Source organism: Lagopus leucura, unplaced genomic scaffold, assembly GCF_019238085.1.
Source record: "Lagopus leucura isolate 7727_CA_CO unplaced genomic scaffold, USGS_WTPT01 Super-Scaffold_100008, whole genome shotgun sequence".
Classification (NCBI taxonomy): domain Eukaryota; kingdom Metazoa; phylum Chordata; class Aves; order Galliformes; family Phasianidae; genus Lagopus; species Lagopus leucura.
The window spans coordinates 3,385,378-3,400,371 of record NW_024962265.1 but is presented as its reverse complement, the minus strand read 5'-3'; the positions used below and the strand labels follow the sequence as shown (position 1 = coordinate 3,400,371).

At 49.2% G+C, this 14,994-nt stretch overlaps 1 long non-coding RNA gene across 1 annotated transcript; it reads left to right on the top strand.

Annotated features, from left to right (window-relative positions):
• Positions 1-354: 354 nt before the first annotated feature.
• On the top strand, positions 355-884 carry LOC122180584. Its single transcript, XR_006179173.1, has 3 exons — positions 355-379; positions 527-738; positions 869-884. It is a non-coding gene; the product is annotated as an uncharacterized LOC122180584 (long non-coding RNA).
• Positions 885-14,994: the final 14,110 nt, after the last annotated feature.

Below are 14,994 nucleotides of genomic sequence, written 5' to 3'. Positions count from 1 at the left end.
AAGGAAACATCATATCCACTTTTAAAAAGAGTAAAAAGGAAGATCCTGGGAACTACTGACCTGTCAGTCTCTGCTCTGTGCCAGGGAAGATCATGGAAAAGATCCTCCTGGAAGCAATGCTAAGACACATAGAAGGCAGGGAGGTTATATGGGAGAACCAGACTGAATTCACCAAGGGCAAATCCTGCTTGATCACCTAGTAGCCTTCTATGACACCTTCTATGCAGGTGTCACTGCATCAATGGACAGGGGCGAGTCACTGATGTCATCAATCTGGACTTCAGTAAGACCTTTGACACGTGTCCCTCCTCTGAACACGCTCCAACAGGTCCACATGTCTTCCGTACTGAGGACTCCACATCTGGGTGCGGTACTCCAGGTGAGGCATACCAGCACAAAGAAGTGGGTTAAAGACTCCAAATTTGTTTTTCTGAGAAATCTCTTCCTTGAAAATGAAACTTTATTCTTAGACAGTAAAAGAAAAGTTGAAGTACAACTTCAGCTTACTCTCTGTATTTCTGCATAGGGCTGAACTTCGGGAGCACATTATGTGCAGATTTGTGGCTTGGACACATGCTGTGTAAGAACAGTATGGCCATATCCAACTGCCTCCAGGCTCGAGAGAAGATTTAAATTTTTGGCCATTGTGGCCTGGGAAGAATGCCCGAGGTCTGAACTGAAGCAGTGGATTTAGCTTTGCAACAAGAATCCTTTTCCAGGAATAATGCTGATTAAGAGGTACTTGCTGATGTTTCTTATACCTTTCCCCTTTGGGAAGATCAGAGTCCTGACCAGACAAAAAAAGGGGTGAAGAAAAAAAGAATAAAATACAATTTCATTCTTTACAGTTCTTCTGTCTCCCTGACAGGTCTGAGATTTCCCCGGAGGAAATTAAGTCTTTTTCTCTTCATGACAGTGATTTTGGATGAGCCCTTTCAGATTTTTTGCTGGATGTGAGAGCCTGATTTCTGGGTAACTATGAGAAAAAGATCAGTTTGGAAATGGGGACTTAACCAACTGACAAAATGTTAAATATTCACAAAAATCATGTAGCATGAATCAGAGACAACCTTAATTATTTTTTTCCCTGAGTTCTATAACTCACTGAGTCTTGAAATAAAATGCTAATTTGCCAAAACCTGGCAAATATGCACCACTTTCAAGCCTTTCTTCAATTAGCACTTGAAAACCACACATTCCTTCACAAGCCATCCTTGATGTTTTATAAATGTTATCGTTAAGATATTTCTACTTCCTTTAATGAATTTTTTACAGCTTCAGTAAAGATATTATTTCAGTTCAGGCTGCAGACTCTCATCCTGAGAAGAGACCTCAGTTACTTCTCGTAGGATATTTCTAAAACAACAAATGCTACCTCACTTTAAGCTAATAGCCTGCAAGAAGGCTCCATCTGTATTTACAGTGCAATCTTAGCTGCAGAAGTATGGGTTAGGAGCATGGTATAAGTGTACGTATACAGCAAATCTTTCAGAAGAAGGCTTGATCCCCTGGCTGGGTTTCACCCTTTGGATTAGTGGGGGTGCTTCCTTCCAGGAAAACACTCGAGTGTGCGGGAAGTGAGGTGGTCATGGTCTTGGGATTGAAAATCATAGAATCATATAATCATTAAGGTTGGAAGATACCACTAAGGTCATCTAGTCCAACTGTCAACCCATGCCTATGACTTTTCCAGACCATGTCCCTCAGAGTCCTATCTACCCTTTTTTTGAAAACCTCCAGGGATGGTGACTCCACCACATCCCTGGGCAGTCAGTTCCAGGCTAATGCAATAAGCACTGCAACTTAGGAATCAGGAAGAAGCCTGACTTCAGCCTGGAAACATCCATGAAATCTACTCCATGCTAACTTCCGGGGTTTCTTCCCATGGATTGCTAAAAACCCATCAATTCTCTGAGAAGTTGTGTATGTTACACCCCTGCCCCATCTCTGATGAGAAACACGCATACACATTCTGAAGAGTAAAAATTACATGTGGGGACAGACACATTCTTGGTAGCCATAAGAGAAGCACAAAGGAGTCCATAATGGTCATATTAGAAGTGAAGTGAGTGGGAGGAACAGATACAGTAAGAATTGCGTTACATTTCTTAGAACCTTTATGAGTCCCAGGCCAGTAAAACAACATCCAACATCCAACAAATGAACTTTAGTTCTGTACACTATAAGACAAATGCTGCAAAAGACAGAAGAATGGGTTCACCCATGTCATGGTTTTATGATTTCTGTTATCAGTATTCCACATCATGATATCATGTAGTGCACTGGGAGTTAGAGAATTAACAACCCAGTCCCATGGATTGTTATCCGTTCCAGGGTACTTTTCACAGAAAAGAAGAACTACTCCCAGAAGACTTCACTGTCCCGTTTCTATTTTCTGTTCAGAGGGAAAGATAAAACTGCTTGGGAGACACAAGACTCCCTTCAAGCACTGCAAGGACACAGAAATATTTCCGTAGAGCTTTCATTACTCCAAGCTAAACCACAATAAGCTGGGCATCATCTACGTGTGGATCCCACTTACACCACATGGAGGACCCATTTAAAACGCAGAGCAGAGCAATGGGGAGCAATCACTCCCTTCATTCTACAATGAAGCACTATTTCTTCCTCATGAACCTTTGATCTAAAGGGCTTTCTAATAAAAATGGCCAAAAGGGCACTGCAGTGAAGAAGCACCAAAGGAAGAGAACTTTCAGCTGAGCTTATCTGCAGTCACGAAAGCTCAAGCTGTGCTGGAAGGAACGTGCTTGGGCAGTCCGCGGTTCATAAACAATCAGTCTGAGGGTTTTCTTTCTCTTGTTTCAAGTAAGCTTTGTACTGAATCACCTATGTGTCTGCAAGTGTGAAAGACTTTTACTTTGTAGCTAAGGTATGATGCACACCATTAATGCTTTCCCTACTGCACGCAGCACAGAAGTAGATTGGAGGAGCCGTGCTCTTGGGACAAACACTGAAGATAAGACGCTCAGCTCATGGCAACGGTACTACGGCAGAGAAGGTTGCCACAGAATCACAGGAAAGCTTGGTGTGGAGGCAACCTTACAAGCTGAACTAGATCCAACCGCTTGCTACAATATAAGGTTAGAATAGGACGCCATCCATCAGGGGCTTGAATGCCTCCAGGATGGAGCATCCACAGCTTCTCTGGGCAATCATAAAGATGCACAAGTTTGGAGCTCATTGAGCTCTTACAGCAGAAGAGGCTGTGACTCCTGGGCATCAGGTATACTGCTCTTGACCAGCTTAAGCTCCCCGAAAAGCTGACTGATGTCAAAGGTGGCTTTCTGAGCTCTCCCAAGTTTTGTCTCCTTGTCCCCTGAATTTAGCATCCGGAGTGAACACAAGGATCTTCTCAGCTGTCTAACAGGACCCCCAGTGCTCAGCTAGGTAAGCAGAGTTCACAAACCAGGCTCTGATTCTCAGTCCCTGCCGCACATGGATGCAAAGCTATTGGAAATGCATGGCAGCTGCCCAGAGAAGCATTATCCCAAGGCAGTCAGGGTTTTGGTGTTTTTTTCCTCTTTTTTGTTTCCTTTTGTTTCCTTGCATTTCAGTTTTTAGAGATGGAAGACAAAATACGTACAGGAGCAGGGGCAGCCCAGCAGCAGCTATAGAAAAGTGTGCAAACTCATCCCCTTCTACAGCCCTGCTCTTGCTTCCCATGACTGCCGGAAATACTTTCCGGGGTTTGTTGCAGGCTGTATTTTAAAGCTTTGATTTCTTGTTCTGTGTGACTATTTTTTTAACCTTGCCAGTGAAAATCTTTACAGGGAGGGCTGCCCTGTACTTGGACAAAGGAAGATAAAAGAAGAAAAACAAATTTTCCAGTGGGAAGAGTATTATTCCAAAGCATACGTCGTGATAACAAAATGTTGGTTGTGCTGAGAATTTGGTGACAAATCAAAGCTGGCAAAATGCAGTGACCCAATGGGGAGCTACGTTGTAGTAGTAGTTAGCAAAAGAAGGTGATGGATGAAGAATGAGAGATTCAAAGTTCATAAGTTCACACATCCACACATTGCCGCTAAAGAGGCTGCAGTACAGAATCACAGAACATGAGGGGTTGGAAGGGAACTCTGGTGACCATTGTGTCCACCCCCCTGCCAGGGCAGTCTCAGCAGCCTGCACAGGTAGGCATCCAGACGGGTCATCCCCACCATGCCAACCAAACCATGTCCCTCAGTGCTGCACCTTCATGTTTCCTGCACGCCTCCAGGGACGCTGACCCCTCTGCCTCCCTGGGCAATTCCAGTGCATTTCCACTCACAAACCTCTGAGTAAAACATTTCCTCTAAGAGTTAATCTAATCTCCTTTTTCAGATTAAAACCGTTCCACCTTGTCCTGTGCCTATCAAACCACATAGAAAGTCACCCACCACACTCGCTAGATACCAAATACGCTGTTGACTTGCAAATGTTGACTAGATTCTCTAGAAACCGAGACTGGACTCAGACAAGAAATGCTAATGTGACTCCAGGGCTGCAGCCTTGGCCAAGGGACAGCTCTGCTCCTGGCTCTGGCCGGGGGAGCAGTTTGCTGGCAGGTTGAGGGAGGACATAATTCCTGAGGCCTGCCAGAGCCTCTGCTCTCTTGCCTGGGGACCCAGGCCCACAGCCCCAGTGAGGCGGTGGCCGTGATGTCACAGTGGGTGTCACAGGGCGGCCATTGTGACGCGTGAAGCTTGGAGCAGAGCAAAGGCTGCCGGGCTCAGGCTGAGCACCAGTGCGGCCTGGTGAGGCGTGGAGAGAGCAGGGACTCTCACTGTGCTCACTGTTGATGCACATCATGTCCGATAGGAAGAGGAAGGCCTCCAGCTCGGAGGAACCAGGTGAGATCAAAGCATCCCTGAGCACAGCTCCTGCCAACAGGAGTGCTGAGGGTCTGCCTGCGGACGGGAGGTGAGGAAGGGACAGGCAGGGACTCCGCAACTGCTGCAAGGCAGGGCCCCTCTGCTCTTTGGCACGTGGGTTCCAACTTGGGCTGTGATTGCCTGCGGGCACCATTGGGCCTCCCGTGGCCCCTTCCAATCCACCACCTCCAGCCAGCATGGCAGGCACAGAGCAGGACCCTGGGGACAGCCCTCAGGGACACCTGGCCCCACCAGGTGCTCACATTTGTTCTCTCCTCTGCAGTGTGTGTACTGTGTCGCCGAGTGGATGTCGACCCAAACATCTGCGGGGACACACTTTCTGCAAGTGGGATTTACGTCCATGAGTTCTGCTTGGTGAGTTCCCCCATGGGCTCCTTCCAGATTCCTGCCAGGGCTGCTTACTTCCATTCTGTCCTAATGGTATCCTGCTCTTTTCAGACCTTTGCCAACATCGTTCCTCGTGGGATGAGAATTGAGGATGTCCCCCCTGCTGTCATCACACGTGCAGTCAAGCAGGCAAACCAGAAGGTGAGGACCTGAGTGGAGCGAGATGTTTTGTGCCAGGACTGGTTCGTACCATCTTAGTGTGGACCCAAAGAGAGCAGTCGTGGCCCTTCCAAACAGCTCCAGAACAAAGTCCTGCCGTAGGAGATGAGCCCTGTCTACCAGGCATCTTTGTAGAGTGTGACCCAGCAGTGCCCACATCCTGTGTCTTGCCCAGAGGTGTGGGGCTGGCCACAGAGGCCCTGAGCCTGCCGCTGATGGTTCAGTTCTTCTCTTTCTTTCCAGCAATGCTTTGTTTGTGGCGAGAGGGGGGCTGCCATCAGCTGCGCACAGAGCAGTTGTGAACGAAGCTTCCATCTGCCCTGCGCCATGGATGGGGAATGTGTCACCCAGTACCACAATCAGCAGAGGTAAGGGCTGTCAGCAGTAGGCAAGCCAGTGAGAAACCCACAGTGACACCTGCCAGCAGGCTGCCAGAGCCAGAGCCAAGGCATGGGACTGCTTCCTGGTCCTCTGCCCTCCTCGCAGCACTTCTCACTGTGCCCATCCCTTTTTCCATCTTCCCCCAGGTCCTACTGCTGGGAACACCGCCCTTCACAGGAAATTGAGGAAGCTCCTGCAGAAGGCACCAACTGCCTCATCTGCTTTGAGCCTGTGGGGGACACCTTGTCCTACCACACCATGCTGTGCTCAGCATGCATGCATGCCTGGTACCACCGGGGCTGTATCCAGGTAGGAGCCCTCTCCTCACCCTGCAGGCACGCTTGGCGCCCATCTGCACAAGGCCCTGCTCACGCTCACCCTGCTTGTGCTTCTCCTGCAGCAACTGGCCTTGAATACTGGCGTTTTGAGCTTCCAGTGCCCCAGCTGTCGAAACATCGAGCGGTTTTTCAGACAAATGATCATCCATGGGATCCACATCCCACTCAGGTTGGTGCCCTTCTGCACAGTTCTGCTGACATTAAGGCTGCGGTGCTAGGCCTGCCCAGGCTGTCTCATGAGCATGTGCCCCAGCTTCACAGAGAAGCGAGAAATGGAGTTGGGGCGGATGTGTTGGGATAACCTTGGAACTTATGCTGGGGACAGTGGAGGATCACCACTTTCTCTCTCTTCTCCGGCAGACCACCATCATGGGAGGCCAATAATGCGTATGCATCGCTGCGAGAGAGGCACAGGCGCTGCGATGTCAGCAACTGCCTTAACCCAGGAGGAAGGGAGCAGGTGGAGACACGGGGGTGAGTTACCTCAGCAGTTCTCTTGGGCACTACAGAGGATCTCAGCCTCAGCACAGCCTGGGGGTTTTCCCCTGACTGAGCACTGAAGACTGAGCACCAGAGATGCGCTGGGCACTCCCTGGCTTGGCTCCTCCCTTTGTGCTCACAGGCACAACCCCTTTTGCTTCCCCAGGCCCTGGCAGCTGCTCCTCTGCAGTTCCTGTGCTGCTGAAGGCACTCACCGGCGCTGCTCCTCCGTGATATGCAACACAAACAGCTGGGAGTGCGACGGCTGTGCTGGCGTGGGCACCGGTAAGATGCAGTCACATGTCCCTGGAATGGTTCCAGGCAAGGGCTGGCGGGCTGGCATGGGGAGCTCAGGGCGGCCTTGCCTGAGTCTCTGTGCTCCATGAGGGAGGGATAAGAGCCTGTCCCAGCTTGGGGCTGCAAGTTCACCCTGCTGACTTTCCTGCCTTTCTTACAGCCTCCAGCACAAACACGGAGCTCGCTGGCCCCAGCAGTGCCAGCCAGGAGGGACTGAGGCCATCCCACAGCTCCTCAGTGCCTGAGAACATCAGCTCCGGATCCACCAGCCAGGCAGCAGTGGGCCCGTCACACAGTTCCCAGCTGCCTGGGCTCAGTGGCCCACCCAGTGAGCCCCAGTTGGAGCTCTGCCCGCAAGAGGATCAGGATTCCTCTGGGCAGCACCGAGGGAACCAAACAAGCAGACGGACACCAACCCCAGGTGCTGAGAGCAGCTCACAGTCCTCCACCAGACAGAGTGCTGCTGAAGGCACTCACCGGCGCTGCTCCTCCTCGGAGTGTGACAGCTGTGCTGGCGTGGGCACCGGTAAGATGCAGTCACATGTCCCTGGAATGGCTCCAGGCAAGGGCTGGCGGGCTGGCATGGGGAGCTCAGGGCGGCCTTGCCTGAGTCTCTGTGCTCCATGAGGGAGGGATAAGAGCCTGTCCCAGCTTGGGGCTGCAGGTTCATCCTGCTGACTTTCCTGCCTTCCTTACAGCCTCCAGCACAAACACGGAGCTCGCTGGCCCCAGCAGTGCCAGCCAGGAGGGACTGAGGCCATCCCACAGCTCCTCAGTGCCTGACAACGTCAACACCGGATCCACCAGCCAGGCAGCAGTGGGCCCGTCACACAGTTCCCAGCTGCCTGGGCTCAGTGGCCCACCCAGTGAGCCCCAGTCGGAGCTCTGCCCGCAAGAGGATCAGGATTCCTCTGGGCAGCACCGAGGGCGCCAAAGAAGCAGATGGACGCCAGCCCCAGGTGCTGAGAGCAGCTTGCAGACCTCCACCAGACGGAGGGCGTCAGGGTCCGGCACAGAGTCCCCAGCAGCTGCTCCCACTGAGCGTCCCAGGCGGCGGCGGTCTGGCCGGACGCGAAGCCGCTCCCCGTTACACCATCAGGCCTCTAGTCCACAAAGCCGGCCCAGAGGACAACGTGGCCGCAGGCAGATGCCCTCGAGGGAGTCCTCGCTGCCTGAAGACAGGCAACAGCCCAGACAGCAAGGACGGTCCCGCACACGAAGCCATCTCCCAGCGGGTCGTTGGGCTTCAAATTCCCACAGCCGGCCCTGAAGAGACCATGAGCAGGAGCCATTCCAAACAGCGAGACACTTCCGAGCCCATCTTCGGAACAAACATCACCACAGCCAGCATCAAAGATCTGCGTAGGAGAAGCTGTGTTCCATTCCCAACTGCTGGCTCTGGTCCCCAGCAGCCAACACCAATAAAGCTGGGTGACCTCATGCTCATTTGTCGGCTTCATTTGTTGCTGCTTTTCCTGAGGTGGGCAGAGGTAGAGACCTCAACCACAGGGTTCCTTCCTCCCCCTGGCCTTTCCAGACCTTCCTCCATGTGGGCCAATGCAGGCTGTGCTGGGATCTGCCCCATGTGTGGGGAAACAGAGTGTCCAAAATCCTCATGGACAATCGCTGCTCTGGCAGGGGCAGCCAAGCTCTGGGGTTGTATCTGGGCTTGGGGGTGCCACCATGTTCAGGGTTCATGTCAGCCTTGAGGCTGCTTCCAGCTGCCTCAGAGCTTGGGTTGAGTTTCAACAAGGCCAAATGCTGGGTCCTGCACTTCAGCTACAACAACCCCAGGCGACGCTGCAGGCTTGGGGCGGTGTGGCTGGAGGACTGCGTAGAGGAAATGGACCTGGGGGTATTGATTGATGCTCGGCTGAACATGAGCGGACAGTGTGCCCAGGTGGCCAAGAAGGCCAATGGCATCCTGGCTTACATCAGAAACAGTGCTGCCAGCAGGAACAGCGCAGTGATTGTCCCCCTGTACTCAGCTCTGGTGAGGCCGCACCTCGAGTACTGTGTCCAGTTTTGGGCCCCTCACTGCAAGAAAGACATTGAGGCTCTGGAGCGGGTTCAAAGAAGGGTGACAAAGCTGGTGAGGGGTCTGGGGCACAGGTCTTATGAGGAGAGGCTGAAGGAGCTGGGAATGTTCAGCCTGGAGAAGAGGAGGCTCAGGGGAGACCTCATTGCTCTCTCTAACTTCCTGAAGGGAGGTTGTAGTGAGCTGGGGGTCGGCCTCTTCTCTCGTGTCATTAGTGATAGGACCAGGGGGAATGGTTTCAAGCTACGGCAGGGGAGATTCAGGCTGGACATGAGGAAGTATTACTTTTCAGAAAGGGTGGTCAGGCACTGGAATGGATGCCCAGGGAGGTGGTGGAGTCACCGACCCTGGGGGTGTTCAAGGAAAGGCTGGATGTTGTGTTGAGGGACATGGTTTAGTAGGAGCTATTGGGAATAGGTGAACGGTTGGACTGGGTGATCTTTTAGGTCTTTTCCAACCTTGGTGATTCTATGATTCTATGACTAATAAAATGGCTGCAAAAGTCGTTTTGTTTAGTAAGGAAACGAACTGCTAAGGTGGAGATGGAAGAAGGGGATGAGAACAATGCCGGGCTGCTATGAGAAATCTGTGCAAATGAAGCAGGAAGAAGTGCAGGGAGATTTAGGGAGCTCCCGCTGTCCTACCGCACAGTGGAAGCCCCGCGTCTCTCTGAGGTGCTTTCATTGGAGCTGGAAGTGATGGCGGCCAAACCCCAAGGTACAAAGGCTGTTCTCAGGGACCACAGTTCTCAGTAGTGTGGGTGAGCAGAGCTGGGCAAAATGTGGTCTTAGGTATCAGGTATACTGCTCTTGACCTGCTTAAGATCTCTGAAAAGCTGACTGATATAGCTGGTTTCCTAAACTGTCTTGAATTTTGTGTCTTTGTCCCTTGTCCCTTGAATTTAGCTTCTGGAATTAACACCAAGATCTCTAAGTTTTCTAATGGGAAGCCCAGTGCTCAGCTAAGTTAGGATTGGCTCTGATTATTGCTAACCAGGTACTGATTTTCTGATCCTGTGTTTGATCCCTGGGGTGGCTGTACAAATGTTGTGTTTAGATCTGGCACATGGATAATTGAAGCTGAAAGTTGTCAGTTGATAAATGAGGTCTTATTTCCTGAATGTGTCATTTAGTAAATGTGATTAAGTGTGCATGCTTATTCACACCCGTGGAAAGATGTCCATAAATGTTTCATAATATATTTAAGAATCTTTCATAAGGCATTTTTTTCCCATAGATATTTCAGATGGGAAATCCTGACTATGCTATAGCAATGCTCCACAGTGGATTACAGCATGAAGTCTTGTGTGCCATCACAAGAGAAAACTTCACCACATAGGTACTGCAGAGACTCGGTTGGATTCTTACTGGGAATCAGCAAGGAGGTGCTGAGCAGCTACCTTTAGCTTGTTGCCTAGACTGCATTCCCAGGCAATGACATTCGTGCCTCTGCCATGAAATTCCTCTTGCGTGAGTCGTATCTAGAAGTCCTTGGGATCAAGGAACACGAGGTGCCTGTTTATCCATAATTGCCTTAAGGACAGCCTATATCAACCACTTAGATGCAGAAGGGCAGGATGCTACAGTGAATTTGGGTGTGAACTTGTGGATGAGACAGTCCTTATTAGTCAGAAAGTCTCTGCATTATCAGAGAGCATTATTTCTGACTAGAACAGGTGTTAACAGTCTCTCTTCATTTCAGCCTGCGGGCTCATTTTATTCTGTTTTCAGGGAACATATTACATCAATTATATAGTTTCTATATAACGTAGTATAATATAGTGCACGTCTGTATCAGACTGTAATGTAGACAGGAGTGTGAGTTGGGAACCCATACCAAACCAAAGAGGTGAAACAGAGAGTGGTGGCTGAAGGATGTAGGGCATGAAAAAGGGAAGAGAAGTGACAGCAGTGGGGAGTCCCATAAGGAGATCAGGGTGGCTTTCCCAGGGAAGCCAGCACAGCCACATTCCATAAAGGTACAAAGTGGGTTTGTCTCTCATATGAGTGGGTATTTCCTCTCTGTAAACAAAGAGCATACTGTGCACTTGCTGCATCTGTGCTAAACATACAAGAAAATATTCCAGTTTTCTTTTTTATTCATCAGAATGCTATTGGCTAAGGCAAAAATAATTTTAATAATCATTTATTTCTTCAGAAAATGTGGGAGTGCTTGTCCTTGTTTCTGGCCGTTCCCATCCATCCCTTTATTGGGCAGTATAAACATATATTTTTCTAGCGAGGTCTGTTTAGTGGCATGCAGTAAAAATTGATTTATTGCTCATTTTCTTCATATTGTTGTTCAGTTGCTGCAGCTCTTGATACCACTTGCAGTGGATGTAAGCTCTTGGTAACCACTGTGCACCACTATGTGACAATTCTTTTTGGAGAGAATGCTCTTCCTCCAAGCTTTCATTACCCCATGTGCCTTTCTCATGAAATTCTTATAATCCCTTTGGGCTCTTCTTGGAGAAAAACTCCCCATGGACACACATTTAGGGCATGGTTTAAGAAGACTGAAAGCAGTGTAGATCCAATACAGAGAAACTGATACATACAGGAATTAATTTTATCATGTGAGTCATGACCCTATGGAGGAACTTCTGCTCCCAAGACTTAGTTTTTGTTTGAATTTAGGAAGCTTCTCACATTTTCTGTGTTTCTTGCATTCAAGATGCTTCTCACCTGAGGGTCAAAACCAAGGGATCTGAAGAGTATTATTTTTCCAGGGAACAGGTTTCCTTGCATGGAGGCAGGGAATACTCAGATGTTGAAGCTATGAAGTCTCAGGCACATACATAACATTTGCTATGTACCCAGGAGTGAATAATCCTTCCAGCCAACTCCCCTACAGTGATTTTCTCCACTGATTGTAAAGGGGATTGATACTTCAAAGGCAGATATCTAAGTATATCCTAGTTCATACAGATTAATATAGCCTAAAACATTTTCCAGATTTCTTTTAAGGAACCTTTAGTGTCTCAATAATTTTAAAAATCGTATTTACTGTTACATTATTTAGGATTCTCTTGGGAAAACAGTATCCTACTACAATGTTATTTGGCTTCGATCTCCTATCTCTTGTCACACTTAACAAAGTGCTGTAGGAAAGAACACTACTGTATTGCTTTCATGTTCTCCATCATCTCTGATACAGCTGGTTGTTCTAAAGCCTCATACATAATATATATCATGTCTTAAAGAGCCCTGTAAACAACTGTACAAATGTAGAGGTTTTTGAACTCTACTAGCCTTCAGCTACTGGCTAGAAAAAGGCATTTAAGAAGATTAGCATTAAAACTACCAGGTGAAATGAAAAATGAGGAGGCAGAATGATCTAACAATGAGTTATTGGGCTGTGACCAGTCACATGGCAAAGTCATCTCTCTGTGCCTTAAACCTGCAAGTGCTGATGCTAATCCTTTTTTGAAATTGCACTGTAAAGGTGTGGTTTGCCCTCACAATGGCCACCTTTCTAAGAATTTTCCAAGCAGTCCAAGGGAAATACTACTCCTTTCCCACTGGGTATAAATTTGCACAGTCTCCTTTGAAAATTACAAGTTTGCTGCACAAACACCTTTGAATGACTTTGCATGTCTTTCCAGTCATCATAGTGTATTCTGCCTTTTGCTCTAGCAGAATGCTCCAAAACAATTGGAGGAGTATCTGCCAGGAGGTGGGGTCCTATCTGTAGATAGAAAGTATTCCTTGTGGATTGATTTTTTAAATGTTTGTGCTGAAAATCAAGTTCATTTTAAAGCCTGTCATGTAGAAAAGAAAATTAATTGTCTACCTCTCTTCTCTGTGCTGTCATGTTGATCAGGTTGCTCTGTGTCTCCATGGATATAGCTCACCTATCTCATCATGCTGCTTGACTGAGCACAAGTCATAGAATCATAGAATTATAGAATATCCCTAGTTGGAAGGGACTCAGAAGCATCACTGAGTCCAAATCCTGGCTTCACAAAAGGCCAGCCAAAACCCAATCCCTCTGAGAGCACTGTGCAGAGGCTTTTTGAACTCTGGCAGCTTGGGGATGTGACCACTGTCCTGGGGAGCCTGTTCTGTGCCTACCACTCTCTGGTGAAGAATATCTTCCTGCTGTTCAACCTGAACCTTCCCTAGTCATTTCATAGGAACAGAAGAGCATAAGAGTCAATTGTCCAGACTCAGAAGGAGACTGACAGTGCAGACTGACCTGCTCATAGAATCACAGAATGACTTGGTTGGAAGTGACCTCAAAGGTCATCCAGTTCCAGCTCTCTTGCTGTGGACAGGATTGCCAACCACTAATTCAGGCAACTAGATCAGGTAGGCCAGGATCCCATCCCATCCAATTTGGCCTTGAACAACCCAACAACCTCTCTCCCTCTCTGTCTGCTCTGTCTTACTGTCTAGAAGGTTTTCCTAGTGTCATGCTAAAAAAAAACCCTTTCTCCATTGGTTTTAAATGTGTGAAACTTGTTGCTTATCCCATAATTATGCTTTGATTAACCTTGCTAAAAGACATCATTAAAAATCCTGGTAAAGTTAGTAGGTATACTTCTTGTAAAGCCAAATGGGAGCCAAGAGCAATGTCAATAAAGACTGCATGGTGCTGATGAAGGAATCACAGAATCACCAAGATTGGAAAAGACCTTCAAGATCATCCACTCCAGCCATCCACCTATCAGCAATAGTTCCCACTAAACCATGTCCCTCAACACAAAATCCAAACGTTCCTTGAACACCTCCAGGGTTGGTGACTCCACCACCTCCCTGGGCAGCCCATTCCACTGCCTGACCATTCTTTCAGAAAAGTACCGTTTCCTAACGCCCAGCTTAAATCTCCCCTGCCGTAGCTTGAAGTCATTCCCTCTAGTTCTGTCACTGTTACACGAGAGAAGAGGCCGACCCCCAGCTCACTACAGCCTCCCTTCAGGAAGTTAGAGAGAGCAATGAGGTCTCCCCTGAGCCTCCTCTTCTCCAGGCTGAACATTCCCAGCTCCTTCAGCCTCTCCTCATAAGACCTGTGCCCCAGACCCCTCACCAGCTTTGTCACCCTTCTTTGAACCCGCTCCAGAGCCTCAATGTCTTTCTTGCAGTGAGGGGCCCAAAACTGGACACAGTACTCGAGGTGCGGCCTCACCAGAGCTGAGTACAGGGGGACAATCACTGCGCTGTTCCTGCTGGCAGCACTGTTTCTGATGTAAGCCAGGATGCCATTGGCCTTCTTGGCCACCTGGGCACACTGTCCGCTCATGTTCAGCTGAGCATCAATCAATACCCCCAGGTCCATTTCTTCTACTTAGTCTTCCAGCCACTCTGTCCCAAGCCTGTAGTGTTGCCTGGGACTGTTGCGGCCAAAGTGCAGGATCTGCCATTTGGCCTTGTGGAACCTCATCCCATTGGCTTCAGCCCAGATCCTTCTGTATGGCCTCGCTACGCCCAGGCAGATTCACTCTTCCAGCCAACTTGGCGTCATCTGCAAACTTACTGAAGGTGCACTCAGTGCCCTCATCGAGGTCATCATTAAGATATTGAAGAGGACAGGCCCCAGCACCGACCCCTGGGGAACACCACTCGTGAGCAGTCGCCGGCTGGATTTAGCTCCATTCACCACCACTCTCTGGACCTGGCCTTCCAACCAGTTCCTTACCCAGCCATGGGCTGCCAGCTTCTGCCGGAGAATACTGTGGGAGACAGTGTCAAAGGCTTTGCTGAAGTCTAGCTAGACTACATCAGCAGCCTTTCCCTCGTCTACCAGGTGGGTCACTAGATCATAGAAGGAGATCAGGTTGGTCAAGCAGGACCTGCCCTTCGTGAACCCATGCTGGCTAGGCCTGATCCCCCAGTTGTTCCGCACATGCCACGTGATCTCCCTCAAGACAATCCGCTCCATAGCCTTCCCTGGCACCAAGGTGAGGCTAACAGGCCTGTAGTTCCCCGGATCCTCCTTACAATAGATGGAAGTAGATGGGAGTCACGTTGGCAAACTCCAGCCTTCTGGGACCTCAGCAGTCAACAGTACATATCAGCTGATA